Raw genomic sequence first — 11,100 nt, 5'->3', positions numbered from 1 at the left:
TGGCGGGCGGGCGGGCGGGGAGCTGCCGGGAGAGGCGGCGGTCAGGGGGCGCCGCGCGGCGCCGGCCCGGCGCTTCCCCCGGGACCGGCCAATCAGCGGCCGGGCTGCGGGCAGCGCTAGGCAACGACCCGCCGCGGCTGCAGGCGCGAGCCGGCCGCGCTCGCGCGAGGAGGGGGACGGGGGAGTTTCCGGCGCTGGTTCCCGCTCGGGCGGGGCCCGTCCTGCCTCCCACCCACCTGACTCTGCCGCGCCTCAGCTCCGGGCAGCCCGCCTCCCACCTGACCCCCCCCCCCGCGCTGATACCGCCTCCTTCCGGTCACCTGACCAGGTAGGGACGTGGCCGCACTTCCGGTCCAACCAATATAGGGACCCCCCCCACCCCAATGGAGATAGTGGGAAGGACCTCGGGGGGGGGGGGAACCAGGCCCCAGAGAGAGAGAGAGAGAGAGAGAGAGAGAGAGAGAGAGAGAATGGAGGGCTCCTGGTGGACTCAGCCCCCCCCCCCCCCCAGAGAGAGAGAATGGAGGGCTCCTGGTGGACTCAGCCCCCCCCCCCCAGAGAGAGAGAATGGAGAGCTCCTGGTGGACTCAGCCCCCCCCCCCCCAGAGAGAGAGAATGGAGGGGCCCCTAAGGGACTCAGCCCCCCCAGAGAGAGAGAATGGAGGGGCCCCTAAGGGACTCAGCCCCCCCCTCCCCCGAGAGAGAATGGAGGGGCCCCTGTGGGGAACCCAGCCCCCCCCCATAGAGAGAGAATGGAGGGGCCCCTAAAGGACTCAGCCCCCCCCCAGAGAGAGAGAGAATGGAGGGGATGTTGGGGGGAACCCAGCCCCCGCAGAGAGAGAGAATGGAGGGGACGCTGGGGAGAGTCACCCTGATGCCTCCCCAAACACGCCCAGGGAGCAGAAGGACCCACCTGCTCCAAAGCACACGGAGTGTGTAGAGGATTCTGGATGTGGGTCCTTGCCAGGGTGTGCACTGTGTTGGGGTGGGGGTTATGTGTGGGTGGGTGCAGAAGCAGGGTGGGCATGGGTCCCTGGTGGGGTGGGTGGAGAGTCAGGGTGGGCACATTAGGGCAGACATGGGTCCCGGTTGAGCGAGTGCAGTGTTGGGTGGGGATAGTGTCAGAGTGGGTGCAATGGGGGGGTGGGTGCATGTCCCCATCATGCAGAACCAGTCACCACCCCATAACACCTGCTTTAATCCATCTGTCTGTGGTTTCTGCAGCCCGTTCTGCTTTTTTTTAGGGCCTGATTTTCAGAAGCATTGAGCACCTGCAGCCCCGTGACTTTATGTGGAGCTGTGGGAGCTTAGTGCCCTGATGGTACCCAGCGCTGTGCAGCTGTGCCACAGGTATCAAGTCCTTGCCTGAGGGACTAGAGTCTAAGAGTATGTCTACAGTGCAGCTGACAGTGTGCCTCTTTGCCTGCAAAGACTGACTCCAGCCAGTGCACTAAAAATAGCTGTGTGGAGGTTGTAGAATGGGCTAGCCACCCGTGTTTGAGCCTGCCCACCCCCCAGGTCTATACTCGAGTGGCTAGCTCGTGCCATAATGTCTACAGTGCTATTTTTAGAACGCTAGCTGGAGCAGAGCTAGCGTGTGTCTGTCTACCTAGTCTGGGAGTCACACCCCCAGCTGCAGCGGGGACATACCCTGAAGGCCTGAGCAGCAGGTATGATATGGAACAAGCAAAAGAAAGTGTACAGTGTTTGGATCTGAATTTCACATAGAGGTGCAGTTTCACCTGTCCTTTGGAACAGGGGCACTTGATGTGCAGCACCTGGGAGGTGGATGTAGGGGCCTGGGGCAGCAACATGACAATGGATACGAGATCAGGAGTAGACAAAGCAATGAATTTGGACTGGAAGGGAGGGACTAGGTGTAGGAGAGATGGAGGTAGAGACAGACAAGGTTGGAAGAGATAATGAAGGAGCCATTGCAGTCTAGGGCGTGGGTTAAGTTACTTTGCAAATTTGCAAACAACAGTAGGGCCCTTGCAGGTTCAGGCATGGCCAGCCCAAGAGGCATGTTCCCTTTGACCCATTTAGCTTGGTACAGTCCTGATCCTGAGTCAATATTAGCAGAGCATGTAGAGCTCATTTGAATAAACAGGTATAGAGGCATTTACATGCAGCTAGTTCAACCCTCCCAGCAGGTAGAGCTGCAGCTTGGCCCAGGTTTAGAACACCCGTCCCAGGGAGCTGGCATCTCTGCCGGTGCTCTGCAACGGTTGGCAAGGGTACTAATCCTCTGCTCATTAATTCTGAGATCGTGAAGTCACAAGATTATGGGTGCAGTTGGGGAATAGGTAGCAGTGGGCAGAGGTACTCCTAAGCAACAAAGGACCCTATGTTCATACAAATCATAGAAAAAACCTATGGAAAACATGCAAACAGAACACAGCTGCTCAACCTATAGGATTCTCTCTAAGTCAGTGTATTTCAGAGTGGTCCCTGGGGTACCAGCTGCTCTCTTGCCCTTTCCCAGGGTCAGGTAGGGCAGCTGAGAAATCTGCCCTGCCTCCGTTCTTTCCCGGAATTTATTTAAACATAACCCCCACCCCTTTTATTTAAATGCTACTAAAAACTGTAAATATTAAGAATGAATTTATTTTGAAGTGTAGCACCATTCACTCTAGTGTCTGGGCACCCACACTGCAAAACACAGCTTGATCATTGCAAATTTTACAGGGATAGGAGCTCCTGGTTATAAAGAAGCCATTTGTGTTCACAGAACAACTTCACTTGAAAAGGAGACTTCATTCTATCTAGGATCACCCTCTCCCCAGCCTACTCTATTAAAACAATACAGGCATTTCATTCTATGTCTTTGTATGTCAGAGTTTACTCTAAGCAGCTTCCACTACATAAAAATACCTATGCAAGAGGAGGAAAGCTATTCCTGCAGAAGCACTCTTCCTTGCCTGAGAAAATAAAGGGCAGGTATTTTATAGTAAATATCCGCAGTGGTTCCCCTTCCCTGGGCGTAGGTAGTTTGCTATTAAGCTTTAACAAAAGTGGCGTGTTATAAACAGACATTACCTTAATCGCAGCTTCTCCCTGGACTGCTCGACAGCAATGAGGGCAAAGAACACAGCCGTGCCCCAGACACCTCCCTACTTTGACTACATCCCTCCCACTAAGGAAATTTGGCCCCAAGCCCAGCGTCAGCTGTATAGTATTTGCAAGAACACACGCACACATCTTTATATGTAATTGTGGGCCTTTAATATTTAGTTGCCAATTATTTTCTTGCCTGTGGTTCCTGGCAGATTCTACAAAGTCCAAAATACATTGGCCCAGATCCTGAAAGGTATTAAGTGCCTAACTCCTGTTGGAATTAATGGGAGTTAGATGCCTAAATACCTTTGAGGATCTGGGCCACTGTTCCCACCTTGAGCTCCTCAACAGTTCCCACTCTCCTTAAAATCTTAACTCCATTCCCTCCAGGTCTCAGTCCATCTCACTTGATTTCCTTGCTGCCTCTCAGAGGACTTTCTTTCATTGCACCTATGTCAGAGAGGAGATTTAAGGAAGAGGGTATGGGCAGAGAGGGTAAAGAAGATAAAGACAGGAAAGGAAAGAAATGTTATGATTTCAAGGAGGGAAGATTACAAGGAATCTCCATACACCTCTAGCAACATCTGATCTAGTCATCTGTAAACCTGTTTCCTAAGGGGTTTCTGCTCTCAAAGATAAACTTTTGAATTCTCCATTTCAGTTTTGGTTTTGTTGTTTTTTGGGGGGTGAGAGGGTTTGAAGGAAAAGTAGTTTTCATTGAGATCATGTGAGAAGAGTCCATCTGGGCAATGCCCATCGGCTTCATTCTGAATGACTGTGACCGCCAGGCCGGTGAAAGAATGAACTTCCCAAAGCAGACAGGTGCACAAACAAAATCTCCCTCGAGCGAGTCCTCCCACATATTTTAACACCAAACTAGGTCAGGCAGGTTATTATATGTATTACCATGGCACCTCGCAGCCCCAGTGCGAGGTGCTGTACAAACACACAACAAAGATGGGCCCCTGTTCCAAAGAGCAAACAAATCTGAACAGAAGATAAGAGACGACAGATGGATGCAGATAGACAGTGCGGGAATCCATGGAAACAATGAGACAGCGTGGGTCAGCATGGCAGGCGGTGGTCTCAGCACACCAAGAGCCTAACTCTTGTCAATCGTTTTGTAGGCATCACACGATTTGATGGAGCAATTTGAAGGAGAATAATGAATGTGTTCGTTTTGTGGCTGTTTACGGGGAGCTCCTCCCAAGCATGAGTGCGTGTTTGAAAATTGAATGAGTGAGTGATGGAGGCTGCACCAAGGGCTGATCAGAGGCAGGAGCTGACGTTTCAGTATGGACTAAAAGAGATGACAGGGGTGGTGCTAGGTCTTGAAAGCGAAGACAAGCAGCATATGTTTGATGCAATAAAGAGGCAGCCAATGGAGAGATTCAAAGAGAAGGGTGACACAGTCAGTGCAACAAGCTAGGAAAACGATCCTTGTAGCATCAAACCGAATGGATCTGAGCAGGGTGAGACTGCATTTGTCAAGGCCACAAAAGTGAGTTCCAATCACCAGGATCTGAGATGATGAAAGCCTGGATGACAATTTTCGCTGGGTGGATGGATAGGAAAGGCCATCTCTTAGAGACGTTGTGCAGAAGGATTCTGCAAGACTTCAATGCAGCGTGGATCTGAGGACCACTATATAGAATAGGCTCTCCCCTGGCCTCTCGCAAGCTGTGAGATTCTTTACATGTGGCCAATTGCTCTCAACAGTGTGACATTCTGCCCAGTTTTTGAAAACAAAGAAAATCAAAGAAATCACTTCTAGTGAGTAGTATAGGCAAAGAGCAAGTGACCCTTGTAAGCAGTGAGCCTTGGAACCAGCTTCCATTTGATATTGATCTGTTCACATGGTTCAAAAATATATGCAGACGCTTCTTTGACTTCTATTTGATGGCTGACCGTGAGGCAGCCAAGCTCTGAGGAATCCACAGGCTTGTGGACAGGGCTTGTGGACACTCTATAGACAGGACACATAATGGCCTGGAGAATGCAGCATCCACTTATGTGCATGACTCTGGAAAGGGAAGGAATTTTCCCAATATGTTTTGGGCAGTAAATCCCCTAAACCATGTACAGTGAAAACACAGGCGGGGGCAAGGAATGCCTGGATTTCCCCACAGAGCCAAAGAGTGCCTCTCTGTCCTTGGTGAGCTTTGACATGTGCTGGGGCCACGAGGCCAGAGTAAGGAGCTTGAAGCACCTGGCCAAAGTCGCATAGGGTGTTTTTTCAATTTTCCGTGTCCCCAGCCTCTGTATGGCACGTTCCTTTGTAATGCTAGGGAAACCTGCCAGTCCTGTTCAAACAAGATCACCCCAGTAGGCAGCTGCCTGAGCAGACTAACTTAAAGTCCAGTTAGGATTATGTAACATGTTGACTCAAGTCCAGTGCACTCCATAGTCCCCTCAGGCTGGTGTGAAGCAGAGCTGTATGTTCATGTAAGAGGTCCTATTGCATAAAATTGTTAGTAACTCACCTTTGTACACCATCTTTAACCCCAACGGATCTCAAAGTCCTTCACTGATTGAAACTCCAAGTATATACAGATGGATGACCACACCCACCACTGAGTTGCAGCCACCTCTGGGGGTTGAACACAAGCCCGTGAACTATGTACAGCAGCATTATACAATAGTTTTTGATGGGAGGTAAATACTCCCAATAAACAGCTGAAAATGCACGTGTTTTGTGAGGGAGTAGCATGTAATCACCTTAACTGGAATTTGGCCAGGATGTTTGTTAAAAAGAGGTGCGTTAACTCAGTCACGTTCAGAGTGCATGCCAATGATCCAGAAGAGAATTGGGACAGGGTGTGACTTACTTTAGGTAAATTTCTGAGCTGACTTGCTTTCTGTTGCTGTGCCCTGTCTGACCAGCTCATTTATAATTCTCGGATACCAAGGTTACTTGAAATTCTCCCCAAAGCATCAGTTACTACACACTGTCATATTTAGCATGGAAAAATCATAGGTTAAGGAGATTAGGCCCAGTTAGGACCCGAAATAGCTTTGTGGATAAGGGCCTTAGACAAGTTCTACACCTACAGATTAGGTTGCCTGACCTGCATGGTGCAGGGCTGTGAAAACTTTTACGCCCCGTGCAGCGGTTGGGTCAACCTAACCCCCAGTGTAGAGGCAAGCAGGTCGATGGAAGACCTAGCGACTGCCTCTTGGGGAGGTGGATTACCTCCATGGACAGGAAAAAACCGGCCGTGGTTGTAGCAAGCGTCCGCACAACAGTGCTACAGCGGCCCAGCTGTGCTGCTGCAGCGCGGCCAGATTCTTAATGCCTCAAAGGGGGTGTTAAGGGCAGAGACGTTTGTTGCCAACATGCTAGGTAGATCAATCCAAAACCAAACCTAACATGGCTGTAGCTTTGCTAGGGTTGTTGGGCCACGGAACCTGTGTTAGTCTTGCCCACTAGGTGGTGGTAGAGTGCTACAGGTTCTCTCATTGATCTCACTACTGGCCCTACTCAGGGCAGCAGCCTAACCCCAGCCAAGTTCTACAACTTTACTCCACCCTGGCTTTTGGCTCCCGCTGCCTGCCTCCATCCCTCTACGCTCCAAAGGTATCTAACGTTTCCTCAGATAGTTTTGTGCGTTGTTTTTTTAGGGGACCGGGTGCAGAGGCAGGAAAGGGTTTTGTGGTTTTTATTGGAGCGAGTACATTGAAAAGTACCTGGAGACTAGCTCTGACCACAACAATCAAGCCACAGATTCTAATAGCTCCTTTGCCTAAGCAGCCCCCCTCTCCCATTTCTCTATTCAGAGGGTACCAGGCCCATTTCCATGTTATGTGGGCCAAAGGGATCCCGGATCAGTGTCACTCCATGCCGCGCGCAGAGTCAGCTGCTTCCTGCCAACCCAGCTGGAGTCTTTGCCTCTGTCCAGTCAGCAGGCTTAGCTCATGAATCTGGCAGGCTGGGGCCGTCTGCACATGAGCATTGCACAAGCCGTTGCATAAATCCAAATGGAGAGAGCTTGGCGTGGGAAAGATTGACGGGAGCAACTGCCAGCAGCTCCACAGGATGGAGAATCTGTAAGCCAAGGAAACTGCTTACATGCTGCGATTTGCACTAAGAGGAACGGTCACTGAGCTAGGGCTGGGCTGGCTTTTAGAGAACGCCCTACAGGACTTCAGAGTGAATGAAGATCTGAGTAGCTGAGACTGTGGCTTCCATGGAAGTTTCACCTGAATAAAGGTTTCAATATCAGACCTGTTGTAACACATATATCCCCAGAGCACCATCACAAACGTCCCTCCCCAGAGGCCCTGTCAGAATTCAGGCACCTCAGTTTAAACAGATTGGAGGGAAATTAGACAAGGAACTAATTCTGCTGCAGGCGGAGCAAAAGTCTTTCCCACGCCGATCAGACAATTATTATGGGCCTCTGGAGAAGGCCATGTAAAGTGCCCATTTGCAGTCAATGCTTCAGAGAGAGGGGATAGTGCAGTGGAAAAGGGAGTTTGTTTCTTATCTGTTTTTCCCAAGAGTGTCTTGAACAAGCGAGTCTGTTCCTTGGAATATAACTGACCCTTTAGCCCAGGCATATTATTAACATTACAGTAGTGCCTTGAGGCCCCTATGCTTGGCCCTGCATACAGGCTGAGACACAAACTGAATAGATAGGTCAGAGAAATGGTGGGAAGAGAAACAAAGGTGATGTGACAGAACCAAGGACAGAATTCAGGTCTCCTGACTCCCAGTCCAATGCCCTGTCTGCTAGACACCACACTAATGCTCTGCCATGCCTTGAGGGACAGTTGGGCTCAGTCACTGGTTTCCAGCAACTGGAATGCTAAAGAGGCAGCATGTTGAGTCCTTGGGGAAAGAGAAGGGCCCCATGTCCCTCCCCACTGACCCCTCGAGCTGTTAAAGCATCAGCCACTGCAGATTATTGGGACGTGGATTTAGAAAGCATCCAGCATCTCTAGAGATCTGTGTAGCCCTCCTTGGGTGGCAGGCTGGTGAGACAGACATATGATACAAGGAGAATGGGGGAATCCTTGAGTTGGAACATGACAAGAACACATGCTGGCTTTTTGAGGGCTTGCTCATGGTAGTTTCTCATGGCTAGCAGCTTGGGGAATAGTCTGTTTTTACTCAGTCTCCAAGAAACAAGGCAGAAGGGGTGTTCGTGGACAGGTGATTGAACTGCAGAGGAATCATATGGCAGACAGTACTGGGGTGCCATTAGTCCCCAGTGTTATAATTATGGCATCAGGTGACAGGTTTTATTGAGCGACTGAACGTGAGAGAAGCCCTCTCCCCCACCAGACTTTGTTCTAGCATCTTCTCCCCTTGGACAAATTAGCAAGACTGTCATCTTCCATGCCCATAAATTACAGGCATGCACAGGGTTTGGAGAACAAACCTGTCTGTGTTGTTCTCTTTCCCACTCCCAGATGCTGCTCGAGATGGCTTGGCAAAGGAGTGGATGGCTCAGGAGTGTGGGAGCAGGGTACAGAGCCTTCTCCCACTGGCTCTCATCACACCATTAGCTTGGAGGGAGGTGGAGTTCTGAGCATCGTCTCTGCCACTGTTTTAGTGTACATCTCCTACACCTTCCGTAGACAGAGACCATTTGGCCTCTTCGGGGAGGAAAGAGAAAAACAAGGAGAAAAGGAGCTCAAGTGCTGAGTTGGGAGGAAGAGAGCCGCAACCAATAGCGGTTGGAAGCCAAAGGAACAAAGCACAACTGCAGTGAGCCGTCTCTCAGACTTAGGAGAGCCATAATAAGCAAAGCATTCTGGGAAAGGCTCTTAGCAAAGGGTTAAACCAAAACCGCAGTCCAGCAATGGGCAGGGAGTCAATATGCAGAGAAAGGGCAGGGATCTGCCTGAAAGATAGACCACATCTAGCACCGTGATGTATATATGCAGATCCCTCCGAGGCATCAGTTTCTTCCTTTGCGTTAGGCTACATGATAACAGAACAAACATGAATTTGTTTAGTGGGAAACATTCAAGAGACAAGCACCGCCTGGATGAGACACAAATACGTTCTCACGCTCTGCTTGAAATTACTCCAACTATCCCCTCCGTGCAGTGATCCTCCAAGAAGAAAAGGATTCTGTTCCCAAGGGACTGGGAGACTGGGGCTGGGCCAAGGCCAGCTGCATTAGTATAGGGTTTTTACAGCTTTTCCACTGTATTCCTAATATTCTTTTCAAAAGGGAAGTTTGCCTCCTTTCAAGTCCTCTTGCTGGAGGCAACACTTTATTTGCAGCTGCCTAAACACAGAGCGGAAGTAGCTTCTAATGGAACTTTTCCCTTGCTGGTGTGAAGTGTGTGGCAGTTGGATGTCAGCTCTGTACGCATCACGTTTCTCCCCACAGCTCCAATTGCTTACCAGGCCTGGACTTGAACTCTGGCCCTTGCAAATACTAGGCTAGTTCACTGGCATTTTCTCACTCTGCATCATTGCCAGGCTGGTACGAGAGAAGAGCAGGGGCCTTTTCAGAGTGAAAAAGGAGGGTAAACAGTTTCTTTCTATGGATTTTTACTCTAACCTGTTGCCTCAGAGTGAAACAAATAAAATAAAGGATGCCTCCTTCTAACTGGGGGTTGGGTTTGGCTGGTGAATTCACTACCAGCAGGTTCAGTTTTGCTACAAACATTCACTGGTTATTTCTGTGTATAAACTTTTTGGTCCCATCCAAATTCTGTAACCACCTCCCCATTCCCATAGTTTATTCTGCTCATAGGAGGTGCATTTCATTGTAGTTCCATGCTACTATATGCACTGGCTTCTGTCTATAGCTTTCTTCTTGTAGTGTTTAAAAAACGAGGTTTGAGATGATCCGTCAGAGAATATATGTTGGTAGCTGGCACTGCATGGATACAATTAACTCTGCTGGGATAGCTTAAAAACTACACTTGAGTTGTGTCCAGCAACAGCGAAGGCTAAGTTGGAGTCACTCGACTGCCAGCTACTGCCTCCCTGGTATCACATGATGTGAAGTGATAATTTCTTGGGTCCATCAAGCATGTTATTCCAGATACCTGTGGTTCCAAAACCTATCCAGAAGGGGCCAAATATTTCCTTTCAGAGGCAGGACCTCACCCCAGAGTTCCCTGCTGCCTTTGTCAGCAGCAGATAGGATTCACTCGGCATTGGGGCTACAACCTAAGATCACCCAACTTCAAGAGAGTTCTTATATATTGCTAACAAAACTCACTAGAAATGACATGGCATAGGTGTTGGAATGACACTCACTCCAGAATATAAAGAGGTCTGATGACTGTATACTGTCTCTTTAAACAAAAGCTCAGTGTTGTAATGATTGTTGTGTTTCTGATATTTAGATGGCAAGGGTTGGTAAAGCTGTCAATACTTAGTAAATAAATAGTATAAAAAAGTTCTTACCCTGGTACAGGGTTATTCCTGGGTCATCTACTTATGTTAGTCCTCCTTAGGCCTGGGGCCCGGTATGGCGAAGCTGAAAGCTTACAGGCCTCAGCCTTGCATTGCAGCCTTACTTTGCCAATATACTTGAATATATATTCATCACTCAGAAAGGCTTGTCAATCTTACATTCCTGTCCTGCTTAACCCTGTCCCTCACACATTACTTTATTATACTTAGCCACAACAAGGCCTCTATTAAATGAAATAATTTGGCCACACATGGATCTTGTTACACCTATGCACCATGATCTGCACTGGCTTCCTACATATTTCTGGATACAATCCAAGCTGTTGATTTCAACCTACAAAACCTTACAGGGATTGGGGCCTGGTTACCCTAGGGATCCTCTCTTCCTGGATGATCTCAATTGCTGTGAAACTGCATCAGCTATAGAATATGTCCAATTTTGGTTAATCAAACGTGTTCAACTTGAGATCACTGGGCAAATCCAATCTGTATTCACAGCCTTTTCCTGGGCGGGGGAGGGGAAAGCAGGGGAGAGAACGTGCTTTGGTTTTGGAGCAGTTTGGCAAGACCCTAGACGGTGATCCTCAATTTGTGTCTTTTATAAGTAGGGCCCTACCAAATTCGCGGCCATGAAAAACGCATCATGGACGTGAAAT

The sequence above is a fragment of the Natator depressus genome, chromosome 17 (genome assembly GCF_965152275.1).
Source record: "Natator depressus isolate rNatDep1 chromosome 17, rNatDep2.hap1, whole genome shotgun sequence".
Lineage (NCBI taxonomy): Eukaryota > Metazoa > Chordata > Testudines > Cheloniidae > Natator > Natator depressus.
The sequence above is the reverse complement of the archived record's forward strand: the minus strand, read 5'-3'. Positions refer to the sequence as shown.